The sequence below is a fragment of the Mesocricetus auratus genome, unplaced genomic scaffold, assembly GCF_017639785.1.
Source record: "Mesocricetus auratus isolate SY011 unplaced genomic scaffold, BCM_Maur_2.0 Super-Scaffold_100042, whole genome shotgun sequence".
NCBI classification, from domain to species: Eukaryota; Metazoa; Chordata; class Mammalia; order Rodentia; family Cricetidae; genus Mesocricetus; species Mesocricetus auratus.
The window spans coordinates 268,626-282,583 of NW_024429219.1; positions in this window are offsets into that span (position 1 = coordinate 268,626).

The following is a 13,958-nucleotide window of genomic DNA, read 5'->3' on the forward strand; positions in this document are numbered from 1 at the left end:
AAGGCCACAGCCATAGCAGCACAGAAATAAACTAGTGTCAGACTGTACCAGGAAGGGATTGTGACTATGAGGAGAAGGAAGCAAGAGACGAGGGCAAGAAGAGGGTGTCTGAGGCTCCTCAGCCACAAAGGAAGCTAAGATAGGTCTCAATGTTGTCGAGATACAAAGGAAAGATGTTCCATCTGGCAGGAAACGGGAGTGAGGGACCTTAGATCACACTCCTTGTACAGAAGATATGGGGAACCTGGATTCTAGAGGTTGGGCTGGTGGCTCAGACCAGCACAGGATAGATCCCAATGTCCCCTTTCATCTGCCAGCCTGGTCTCTGTGTTCTGATGAGGCGATAATGGGAAGGTAGACAGACCATTAAAGAGTTCAGAATGTCAGTGTATGAAGGCTATGATCTGGAAAGATGCCTAAGGGTAGCTTACAAGAAGATAGGCAGGGAGCCCTGGCCCAGAATTACCAGGCACCAGAAGTTCTTTATTATTAATTAATTAATTAGTTAACTAATTATTTTTTTACAACCCAGCAGCTATTTCCCCTCCTTCCTCTCCTCCCAGTTCTTCCATCCACCTCTCCTCTGCCTCCCTGAATCAAGAAGTTCTTTAACATTGTGGTAACTGTAGAAGCACAGTATATCTGCTCTTTCAGAAGTGGGTCCTATAGCCAGGTACTGTAGGATACTAATGTAATCCTAACATTCAGGAGGCAGTGGCAAAAAGATTAACACAAGTTCAAATCTAGCCTGGTCTACATAGGGAGTCCAGGTCAAACAGATATACACTGTGAGAGCTTATTTTGATCTTTATTCTCCACCCCTTACCAAAAGTGAGCCCTAGAATTCTGAATACTGTGAAATGTGATGTGTCTATCTCAGACTTTCCTAGTAACTCCACCTGCAGGTCTTGAAGCTTCTGCAGCAATCAAGATATATCCTTAAAGTGTGCTGAAGTCAGGAAGGGGACTGCCTCTGATCACAGGTGACTACCCCTTCTCTGACCCCAAAGGAATGACTAGTGGAACTGTTTGTAGACACCACGGGGCTGCCTGGATTGATTCATGTTCAGTTTGTCATGAGCCTGGATTTAATAAAAGTCAGTGTCCCTTCCTCTCCCCTGCATTTCCCCAGGCAAGAAGTCAGCCAAGCCTGAGAGTGAAAGTATCCTTGGTTCATGCTCTGACCTTGAGCCCACCATTTGAAGGTCTGGAAATCTCCTGGAAAACACAGTTTTGAAGGGGGATGGGGGCTACCGGGGTGTACATCCTGGTGCAATGAACACCAGCTTCAATCTCACCCAAGCTCTTCCCAGAATCAGAAGGAAGCATCTTCAGGTAGGGAGGGGCCTGTATCCAGTAATTGTCTCTCCCTGATTGAGAACCTCCCCCCCCCAATTTACTGGTGCTTATGGGAGAAGTGCATCAGCTTTCTGGTAATCAAGAATCTGTCCACAAACATTACTGGTTTCTTAAGCATATGGGGTTCCAAAATACCTGTCAGTTTGGGGATTGTGGGAGGGCAGAACACAGGATTTCTCTATTTAGCCTTGGCTGTCTTGGAACTTGCTATGTAGATCAGGCTAGCCTCTAACTCACAGAAATATGCCTGCTTCTGCTTCCTGAGTGCTGGGATTAAAGGTGTGCACCACTATGCCCAGCTCCTAGTAGTCTCCTTTATGGGAGGTTGGTGGAGTGCATCAGAGAGGCATAGCTGCATACATTCACACAGCACACATATATGTACACACATATATGTATTCATAAGCAAACACAGACTCATGCACCCATGTATACATATGTGCACATAGCATATACATTTACACAGACATATGTACACACATATACATAGACACATAGGCATACATATGTAGATAGGCACTTATACACACATAGGCATACATGTGTGCCAATACATGTCTAGTGCATTCATTCCTCTGGCACCCTCCCCTGCTGCTTTCTTGGGTTCTTGCTGCCACACAGTTTAGTGGACATAGGAAGTCTAACCTCAGCGTCCTCTAGAGATGAAGAGACCTAGGTGGATGCTGCCTCTTTTGATTGTTTGGACATCTGAAGTCATTGTTAACAGAGGGAATGGTCCCAGATACACAGGACAAAGAGCTGGGGCTGACTACATGCTGCCATTGCCCAACCCCTCCTGCCCTTTGGCTCAGGACAATACATGACCTATGCAGAGCACAGCTGACACTTCTATAACCAAGTAGCAGGGCAATCCTTCTTAGAGACATGCTCTCTCTCTGGCGTTGATGAAAGTTTCTGTCCCACAGTCATTTAGTCCCAAATAAACACACAGAGGCTTATATTAATTATAAACTGTTTGGCCTATTGCTCAGGCTTCTTATTGGCTAGCTCTCTCTTAATTATTAACCCATTTCTATTCATCTGTGTATCTCCACATGGTCTTGGCCTACTGGAGAATGCTCTGGAGTCCTACCATTGTGTCTCTCTCCTATCCCCAGAATTCTCCTACTCTGGTAGCCCTACCTATACTTCCTGCCTGTCCATTTTGGTTTATTCATCAACCAATAAGAGAAACATATATTCACAGCATAAAGAAAGACATCCACCATCACTCTGGCCTTCTCTGACCTAACCCTGCTGGCTACTCCACTCTCAGACAGCTTCTCTAGAACCCTGGTTGCTGCCCCGACAGCTCTATTCCTTTCCAGGCTGAGCAGCTTATCCTCCCAGATCTTATCCTAACTCTTTTACAAGGTATGACTTCCCCACAGATGCCTTCCCCCTAGACTGGTACTTGCTCTTTAGCATAACAGCCATATGCCTGATACCAACCTGCTTCTGGTATTAGCAACCAGCTTCAAATGGTATTTAGGGCAGGGATAGGCACCTCTCTGTCCTTTCCTCCCCCAGAACTCAGCTACATGTAGCGGCAGCACTCATCAGAAGGAAATACAAGGTTGTGAATTGGGTGGTAGCATATATCTATTCCATTTGGTTAATACTTTTTATCTGTCTGCCATGGTAGTACATGGGCACTGGGAAGTAATTTTTCCCCCCAAATTAAGCTTGCAGCTGCTTCATACTAATTCTTACTATTGGTGCCAATGCCTCAAAGTCCAGCTTCCTAGAGGTATTTACCAAGCAGGAAATACTGGTGAGCCTCTGAATGCTAAAATACTTAAATTCTTTAGATATTTTATGGATCACATAAACAGAGTTTTCTTCATGTTTTCTGCTGGAGCTATGTCTCTTTCCCCTGTATAATAGCTGTTTTTCTGAAATGCTACCTTTCTTCACAAACTCAGATTCTCATTCCTGAGATTGATGTAAGCTGTTTGTTTGTGTGTTTGTCTGTCTGTTTGTTTGATACGGGTTCTCACTATGTAGCTCTGGCTGTCTTGGAACTCACTATGTAATGTGTGCTACCACGCCTAGCTGATATAAGCATTTTATTTATTATTGTATTTTATTTATTTCTTGTTTTTTCTTTTGAGACAGAGTTTCTCTCTTTAGCCTCTCTGTCCTGGGACTCATTCTGTAGACCAGATTGGGCTGAAACTCAAGAGATCTGCCTGCCTCTTGCTGGAATTAAAGGCACGCGCCACCACCGTCTGGCAGCATTTTAAAGTGTTATCTTTTATTTATTTATTTATATGTGTATATACATGTTTGTGCATGTGTGTTTATGTGCATGCATGCAGTGTGTGTGTGTGAGTTGGAGGCCAGCCTGTTCTACAAAGCTACAGAGAGAAACCCTGTCTCATACAAAAAGAAAGAAGAGAAGGTGGAACAAATTTTAAGTAAACCAGAGATAGAAGAAAAGTTTACTAACATGGTAAAGTTTACAAACTAAGCCCCATATCACATTTTCTTGAAAGTCTGGGCCAGGTCCAGAGTCCCCATACACATCAGCAGTTGCTGCTCAACACAGCACTGGGTACTACTGCCCACAGAACAGGAAAGGAAAACACATGAGAGTGTGAGGACCATAAGTGCATACATAATATGTTTAATATTATTTGCATAAGACTGATTCATCTTTCTAGAAAAACCATATAACCAATGAGGAAGCTATTATGTAAAGGTTGCTGTGTAGAAGACCAACCTACATGGCTGACAGTGCAGCTTGAAGCATGTGCTTGGCACATGCAAGGTTCTGGGTTTAATATTTATCATCAAAAACAAGAAACAGCCGGGCGTTGATGGTGCACACCTTTAATCCAGGTGGATCTCTGTGAGTTCGAGGCCAGCCTGGTCTACAGAGTGAGTTCCATGACAGCCTCCAAAACAATACAGAGAAACCCTGTCTTGAAAAACAAAACAACAACAACAACAAAAAAAAACACACAAAGAAACAAACAAAATCCAACATCAGTAAAAACAATAGAAAAAAATCTATCAATAATATTTCCTTGAAAAACATTATGTAAAGTGAAATGGGCCCATCACAAAAGGGTCGATTCTTATGATCTACAGGCATGCAGTCTCTAGAGTAATATTCAATGTGGGGTGTTCAATGATAATGGTTGCACAAGAGGTGAGTGTGTTTAAGGCTGTGTTTAAAATATCTACTAAAATAGTTTAAATTGAAGGGGAGGGGGAAAGTTTAAATTGTCATTCTTTTTATATATAATTTACCATGATAAAAAAGACAGTATTAAAGAAGCTAAACATACTGCTAGGTGTGATAGTGCACACCTTTAATATCAGCCCTCTGGAGGCAGAGATAGGTGGATCTCTGTGTATTCAAGGCCAGTCTGGTTTACATAGTGAGCTCCATGCCAGCCAGTTCTACACAGTAAGACCCTGGCTCAAAGAAGAAAAGGAGGAGGAAGAAATAAGAAGAAACAGCCACCACCAGATATAAATGCTTAATAGTGTGATTCTACTTTTATAAAATGTCTAGATCAGGTAAATCTATAGAAACAAAAAGTAGGTGGGAACTAGACCCAGGTAGTACAAAGTCTCCTTTGGGATGGTAACACGTCTTGAGGACAGATAAAATGGTGACTCCCAGGCTGGTAAATGTACTAACACCACTGAAATGTACACTTTAAAATTATATGAATTTCACATCCTCTTTTTAAAATTCATTTTTTTGAGACAGGGTCTTATTCTGTATTCCAGACTGGCCTTAGAGTTTTTATCCTTGGCTTCATCCTCTCAAATGCAGGGATTACAGATGTATGCCACCAAACTCAACCTTACCTCATTTTTTTTGTTGTTTTGTTTTGAGACAGGGTTTCTCTGTGGTTTTGGGGGCCTGTCCTGGAACTAGCTCTTGTAGACCAGGCTGGTCTCGAACTCACAAAGATCCTCCTGCCCCTGCCTCCCAAGTGTTGGGATTAAAGGCATGTGCCACCACTGCCTGGCTTTTAAAAAAAATATATATATATACATATATATATACTTTTTATTCTATGTACATTGGTGTTTTGCCCATAGAATGTCTGTATGTAGGCAAAGGATCCCCTGGAAGAGAAGTTACAGACAGTTGTAAGATGCCACATGGTGCTGGGAATTGAAGCCAGGTCCTCTGGAAGAGCAGTCAGTGCTCTTAACCTCTGAGCCATTTCTCCAGTCTCCTTACCTCAATTTTTAATGGAAAAAAATAAAAACAGATAGTATTGTTCAACATCAGCATTAACCAATTAGAAAAAAATAGAATTCACAGTAGAATGAATACTGTAAAGTATCTATTTAGTAATTAATTTATGTGTGTGTATGCCACATCTACCCAAATCTTTAAAATTCAAGGAATTTGAGCCTATGCAGAGGTGTCTCCAGTCTCTGGGAAGATGAAACACCATTAGAAACCCAGATCCTACAACTAAATGTGACATCTACAAAACCTACTCCATACTTCACTTGGAATTTTTCAGGAACTAAATAAACTTACCCTAAAAATTATAAAATTTATGAAATAAAAAATGTAAATAAAGCCAGTCATGGTGGCACATGCCTTTATTCTAGCACTTGGGAGACAGAAGCAGAGGTAGGAAAATCTCTGAGTTCAAGGACAGCCTGGTCTACAGAGCAAGTTTGAGGATATCCAGGACTACACCAAGAAACTCTGTGTCAAAAGACATACAAAAAAATGTGTGAATAAATAACCCTTAACAGAGAAAGAACAGAGAGACTTGGGTTCTCCAGATGTTAAGGGCCTATAAAAAACAGTTGGCACAATTGTACTTGGTACAGGAGCAAATGTGTGCGCAGAGGCTTCCCACAATGTACACTAACACACCTCCACAAGCCAAGAGGATGAGTTTGTCAGTGCTGGGAAAACAAGTACGTGATGGGGAAGAAAATAGGATTCATCTCCTCTCAGCAACTATTCACCTCTGGGGTCTGAGATGGGGTGAAGAAGGGGGCCAGGCCTTGACCTCTCATCAATAAACCATGTTTAAATGTGATTGGAGGCTGGTGCCAAGTCTTACAACCTGAGTTCAATCCCCAGGACATGGTAGAAGTGGAGAACTAACTACATTCTGCAAGTTGTCCTCTGACCTCCACATGCTTATCATGGCACACACATACTACACATACATGTACATACACACTAAATCAATCAATAAGTGCAATAAAAATAATTTAAATGTGATTGGAGTTGGCCATCTAGGTCCAATGAGTGTTTTACAAGTCCATAGGAAAAAGGAAGCCTAGCAAAAGGCCATGAGGGGCATTTTCATGAAAAGGTGCCCTTGAACTTGGGGCTGTCATGAATAGAGGTTCAGAATCAGTAGTTGGAGACATGAAAATAAAAAGCTGAGAAGGGCTTAGATCACCCATCAATTGGCAAGGCCAACCACTGGTACTTGTCTGGGCTGTGGGGATCATGAGCAATGTAGACAGGGAAGTCTGAGAGAGACTCAATATAACAGGTTGAGTGCCCCTGCAGAGCCTTGTGCTGGAAAGTGTCCCAGCTCATGAGTTGGCAATAACTCAGAGGTTATATGGATGAATGTTATACCTGATGCTAGGTAAACAGGGGGAGGGTGGAAGGGAAACAGGGTTAGTGTCCATACCTAAAATAATCCTTGTTGGACAGTCCATAGGGAATAGGGCACAGGAGTACAAGAACAGGGAAGCAAATCCCCTCCCAAGGTAGAACAAAGCTTTGTCTGAGGACTCCTGGTCCTCTGCAGCTTGGTGGGTCTACACTTGTCCCAGATGGACCCTACCCATGGATGGACTTCTCAGTGCAAGTGGCCACAGGGTCCAGGGCAGCCGTATGCAGTCTCCTACTTGTCTAGCTCCAAAGTCCTGACGTCATCATCACTTTAGACTCCCACCAGGGCAGAGCAAGAGGGGCTCAGACTAGTAGATGGCTCAGTACCTTAGCAGGTGTGTAAGGCATGGCCTGGAGGCAGGGTACAAAGATGAATATTGGGAAAGAAGGGAACTAACCCTCCTGAAGTAGACCCTTGAGTGCCCACCACTGAGATTGAGTGTGGTGACTGTAAAGGCTGGCAGTGGTTCTAGATGGAGCAATTTCTGTAATACAAAGATCTTTAAAAGTCACAGGACATCTCACTGGGTTAGGGGCCAGACAGGGTGAGTGACCACAGAACCAGTAGTGCATGCAGAAATGTGTGGAGGAGGGTGTTTCCACTCCTACCAGGAAACACAAACTTATCTTGGAAAAGGGAGTTGTCCCCTACCCCCACAATGTTCTCAGTTTTTCTCTAAGGAGAGCAGTTGCCCTTGAATTGCCAGTGGACAGGGTTCAGCAGCCAGGGCTAGATACCAGCAGGGTGTGTAAGCCCCAAGGCCTGCTTTCTTCTGATCTTTTTTGTTGTTCATTTTCCTGTTTCTCTAAGACAGGCTTTCTTCGTTATTACAAAGTCTTCACTTTTCAATGAAAGCCCCTTGGCATTCCTGTGTCAATGAACACTATACACAAACCCTGTTTTTTCTCAGAGCAGAAGTTAAAAATTATTCAACGCAAAATTCCTGGGCTGTGGAGCAGCAGCAGTTGTACCAGGCAAAGGTTTTCACCACATTCCGTCCAGCCAGGCTGTGATAAGACAGCCCTGCTAGCCCACAAGGCACCCGAAGCCCCAGGGACCAGGTAGGACTAAGACTCCAGCGGAGTCTGTGGGGAATTGGGAACAATTATCTGTGGATTGTAGTTACCTTTGTGCTTCCGAACAGTACCAAGGCCCTACCCTGAAAGCTTTCCTTCCTGGCCCTGTATGTAGATGTCAACATCTTGGGAGGGTGTTTTCTGGGGCATGTCAATCTGGACACTCAGATACCAACATGGACTCAAGTCCATGTGAGAGGAGACACCTTCTGCAGAGAGCAGTGTGGTCTTCTAGAAATCTACAACCGATTTCAGTGTGAGTTGGGAGGTGGTATGAGGAGCAGGCTGTTATCTTGGGTTATCTGGAAATAGCCTGGACAGCTGGAAAGTCAAGGACTATGTCTCTCTCACTTAAAGTCATGACCTGAGAAACTTTTACAGAAAAACCATGGAGTCACTCTTTAGTCCCTAGGAGAAGTTAGGGATCTTGAACCACCTAATGTTTTTATGGATCTTAAGCTTCCTGTGAGAAAAGATGTTTGTGAAGATCCTAACCTGGCCCAACAGCCCGTGTCCGGCACCCAAAGGGAAGGGCTTATGATCTATTCCATTTATCAAGTAACACATGCACTTAACTTGCCCCTTAATTGTAGGATCTGGAGTAAGCTAGGGTAAGTAGGATGGGGTGATTCAGGTTTTCTACTAAAGCTGAAATTCAGACTAGTGAGGATCCAAAAGTCCAGGATATTATAAGAGTGGGCCTGCTCTTGGCCTCACATGCAAAGCTTCTGGGCACTGTGCCAGGTATAGGGAGGCCAATGAACATGGGAAACTCGACCTCATGAGGACATGCCATAATGGGAAAGTCCAGACAATATCAACCATCAAGACTAGGTGAAATGTAAAATGTGAAGTGTCTATTGTCAAAGTGTGGGGAAGGTTATTTAGAGACACATCCCTGGAAGTAAGAACACTTGCTTTCAGCCAAGTTTCAGCAGGCCTTCAGTTATAGGTTATAGAAGTATTATTTCACCACTCTCAGGCCCCACAGAGTTCACCAATATAACTTTTACTTTCGTTTTCTATTAGCATTATATTTGAAGGTTGTTTGAGACAAATATTCTATAAGACTTAGGCAAACACTTTCTCAGCCACACCCTGTGCCTGCCCCAACTCTAGTGGGACTCACTGACCCTTTCTCTGACAGGACTAAGAGCGGCTACCCACTGACCTCACCCGGGTGGGAGCATGTTTGTCTTTCTCTCACCTCCTGTCTTGGCATTGAATACTTGGGCTTCCTACATTTCCCGTAGATATTCTAGGAGTTCAGTTGAAGGGTTTTGTGACAACAAGATCTGCATTCAAGGGGCCTATGGCTTCTGATACTTGTTCTAACCTGAACTCTTGTGCTATTTCCCATAGGGTTAATAATTGCCTTTCTCTTCCTTGCTTGCTTAGTTTTCTCTGATCAAATTACTAACTCATCTGCATTGGACCTTTCCGGGGAGGCTTTTGGCCTGATCCTCCCTCCTGTGCCTGGGGTGGGGCTGGCATCCTGAGATGGCCTCAGATCTTCATCCTGAAGATACCCCTTACCTCTCTCATCAGACTCCCTGGATCTGGAGCTCCCATTCTTTTAAATGGCTACAAAGTCCTTTTGTAGGCGCTTTAAAGTAAGATATAGGAAATGACATGAGGGATTGGGAAGGTCAAGTTGGGGGAAGGACACAGAAGGAGATTAAGGAAAGAGATACCCTGATAGATGGAGCCATTATAGGATTATCGAGAAACCTGGCACTAGGGAAATTCCCAGGAACCCACAAGGATGACCCCAGCTAAGAATCTAAGCAATAGTGGAGAGGGTGCCTTAACTGTTCCTTTCCCTGTAATCAGATTGATGACTACCTTGTCATCTTGGAACCTTTATCCAGTAACTGATGGAAGCAGATGTAGTTATCCACAGCTAATCACTGGACCGCTGGAGTCCAGTCATAGAGAGGGAGGAGCAAAGGGGTCAAGATCATAATGGGGAAACTCACAGAAACAGTTGACCTGAGCAAGTGGGAGCTCACTGATTCTGGACTGACAACTAGGGAACCTGCATAAAACTAAACTAAGCCGGGCGTTGGTGGCACACCCCAGCACTCGGGAGGCAGAGGCAGGCAGATCTCTGTGAGTTCGAGGCCGGGCTGGACAGACAGCCTCAAAAACAATACAGAGAAACCCTGTCTTGTAAAAACCAAAAAAAAAAAAAAAAGACTAAACTAGGCCCTCTGAATGTGGGTGACAGTTGAGGGGTTTGGGCAGTTTGTGTGGCCACTAGCAGGGGAACGAGTATTTATCCCTAGTGCATGAATTGGCTTTTGGAGCCCATTCTCTATGGAGAGATACATTGCTCAGCCTAGAAACAGTGGGGAGGGTCTTGGTCCTGTCTTAAGTGATGTGACAGACTTTGTTGATTTCCCCATGGGAGATCTTACCCTCTCTGAGGAGTTGATGGGGATGGGGTGGGTTGGGGAGGGGAGGGGAGGGGAGAAGGTGGGAGGAGCAGGAAGATGGGAGGGAGTGGGAACTGGGATTGGTAAAATAAGATTGCTTTAAAAATAAAAAAATAAATATTAAAAAAGATAAAGGAAATGTATGGCTTTGAAGGTGTTATTCCATGATCTTATTAGGGTGGTATTTGAGCTGGGTCATTTTGTGGCTGAGAAATCCGCCTAGTGTTCTCTAGGGCCTCTGTGGACATCGTTAATGACATTTTAATCCCTGGTTTTTATATGAAACTTGATTTTTGTTTTTTCTTTGGAGTTTCTGGGGACTTTTATTTTGTCTGTATGATTCTGACATTTCACAAATATGAACCTTCCCACAGATTTACTCTCTCTTCCCTTCTGTTAGATGTCCAGTGGCTCTTCCAGTTTGGAATTCCCTATTCCTCAATTTCAGGAACTTGCATTTTCTTTGCTGTTGTTTGTTTTTATTTTTAAACATTTGTTTGTTATCCATTTGTGAGTGTTTATGTGTGGGCATGCGTGTGGAGAACTGCAGGAGTATGTTCTCTCCTTCCACCATGTGTGTCCCAGAGATTGAATTGGTGCCAGATGGCTTTACCAGGTGAATCATCTTGCTGGCTCTCTATTTGTTGGGGAATGGGGCACTGGATTTCACATATCCCAGGTTGGTCTTGAATTTGATATATAGCCAAGACTAGTCTTGAATTTGTAATATTCCTGTCTACCTCCCAAATGCTGGAATGACAGGCCCATACCACCATACCTGGTCTCGAGGGGTTTCAGTTCCTGAAGAAGCAGAAGGGCCAACCTGACCCCAAGGTTGTGAATCTTGGGTATCAGGGATGGTCCTATTGAGAGGAGCCCAGAACACCTCATTTCACTTTTGATTATCTACTGACAAAAAAAAAAAGAGGAAGTGACAAAGCAGTTTTTGCTGGAGATCTTAAGGGTCAGGGTCAGGAAGAGCATCTGGTTTATCAGCCATGAGTTGAATGTTTGTTAACTTCATTGTAGACCTTGGTTCCACCAGATGCTCCCATAGTTGTTCTAGAAAGATTTCCCAGGTCTGAGGAAGGTGGCTAGGCACCATGAGGATACCCCTGTAGCTTCCTATAATGTCTGGTAAGAAGGTGAGTGAGTGCCTTCAGCATTGGTTGAGTATGCCTTAGCTGAAGCTGCCATAATAAAAGACTACACACTGGGTACTTAAGCAATAGTAGGTTGTTTCCTCATAGTCCTGGGGGCTACAAGCTGAGACCAAGATGTAGACAGGGCTGTTTTCTAGGCCTCTCTTAAGTGTATGCACATGATTTTCTTTTCTGTGCCTGCTTTCCCTGGTGTTTGTATGGATGTTCCAACCTGTCTGAGGATCCCAGTCAGACTAGCCAAGGGCTACTCCGAGACCTCATCCTCCAAGGTCCACCTCCAAACACACTCACATTCAGAGATCCTGGAGTTATGGGTAGAGCTGGTCAGTCTGCTAACCTTGATGTATTCTTTCCAGTAGGCAGTTCCTCATGGACGGGTATCACCTTTGCTGACTGGTCCCTTCAAGGCACCTATCCAGCCTTATAGATAACTATCTCCTCCAGTGTCCTTAGCTTTCCTGGGAAGGCAAGCCACCTCTAATCTTGCATTTTAATATTTCACTTCCTCCCTCAATACTATTAAGCTATGACTTTGAACCCAGCTGCACAAAGTAGCCTGACTGCCTATAGGGGGTGCTAAACCTTCCTTCCAAGGAGTGTAAGAGGTTTGGGGCACAAACACAATTCAATCTATTAATAGTTAGACCCGAGTTCCTATCTGGCTTGAATGTGGCAAATTCCTTGGAGTTTGCCCCTGTGGGTGGGGAAAGGTGTATCCTACAAGTTAGAGTCTGGTTTTTGTTTTTATGTGTAACCCTGGCTAGCCTGTAACTACCAATACAGACCAGGTTGGTTTGGAACTCACAGAAATCTACCTGTCTCTGTAGTTGCTGGGGTTAAAGGTGTGAACTACTGCCCCAAATTGTTTTTCTTGGAAAAAAGCATCTAATTAAATTGTTCCACTTGCTGAGTGCTTGACACTAATGTTAGGGAAACTAAGATTTTCTTACAAGAAACCATGTAAATAGTATAATGTGTGAAATGCCAGAGCCTCCGGTCCACCTGCCCTGCTGTTGTCTAAGGTCCCAACCCATTTATCTCCTCATTCGCGATCTCACTGAGCACATCAGAACAGACCTTGACTGTGCTCCTTCAAACTACTTTTTGCTGTCCTGTGAGGACAATGAATTTGTCCCTCAGACACTAGAAGAGACAACCTTAAAGGGCATAACCACATAGCCCCTCAACAGGTGCAGTGCCTCCTAGGGGTTGTTTGTGTGGTGGTATAGCATTATAGTCCCCACAAACCTTTAGTAGAGCTATACAGGAACTAGAACTCCATGAAGAGTCCTAGCGTAAATTAGTTTCTTACAGTCAAAAGCCATGTGGAACAGATACAGGAAAGACCCCAGTGTCTCCCACAGGTGCCTAAAACCAGACCACATAGAGCACCTAGAGGGCAGGAGGCTCACTCCCGAGAGGCGGTGCTCACAACAGGTGTCTAGGTTTGTTCTGACAGAACAAGTTCCAGAAGGATTGTTATAGGTGGATGGTGCACGAAGGCAAGGTGGAAAGAGCATTGGGCAGGAAGGGATCTTATGAGACTTGGGAGAAAAGGATGGAGGAGTGGAAGGCTGCTTTACTAGTCTATGGCTGGTGATAACTGTAGCTGGGACCTTCACTGCAGAACTCTTAGCTGATCTGTGTAGCAGAGGCCTGCTCTCTGAAGGAGTCCTTGAAGTTCTGAGGTCTCAGGTTACACCCTAGTTATTCCTGTCTAGTCACTGCTATCTTGGATTCCTCACTTGCCTCATCCTTACATAACCCTAGGTTATCTGAGAAGCCCCCAGATCCCCCAGCTTTTGTCACTGGGGGTCCTCTTACAAGCTAATTACCATCTTCAACAGATCCCCTATACCCATGGATTCCCAGCATCTATCCATGCACATTCTTGCTCAGTGGTCTTGACTGTGATCCTTACTTCACAATAACCTGAACAAGTTTGTGTGGGTACAACGCCCTGAGCTCTGTGTCCCTCTTCTCCTTGTTTCATGTTATCACCCTGGGCCCTAGGGGTAGCCTTGCCCCATCTCCAGCTCCTTCCAAATCAGCTGCATCAAGGCAAATTATGAAGCTACCACTCACTCACAGAGAAGGCACCCATGAGGGACATGGCCTCTTAAACGGGTTCCAATAAGACCCAGGAGGAAGTAACCGGCTTTTTGGAGTTGCTCTTAAATCAATTACTTCACTCTCCTGGCTGACCTGTATCTTAGCTTCAAAAGACTTCAGTCTCTAGCCGGGCGTTGGTGGCGCACGCCTTTAATCCCAGCACTCGGGAGGCAGAGG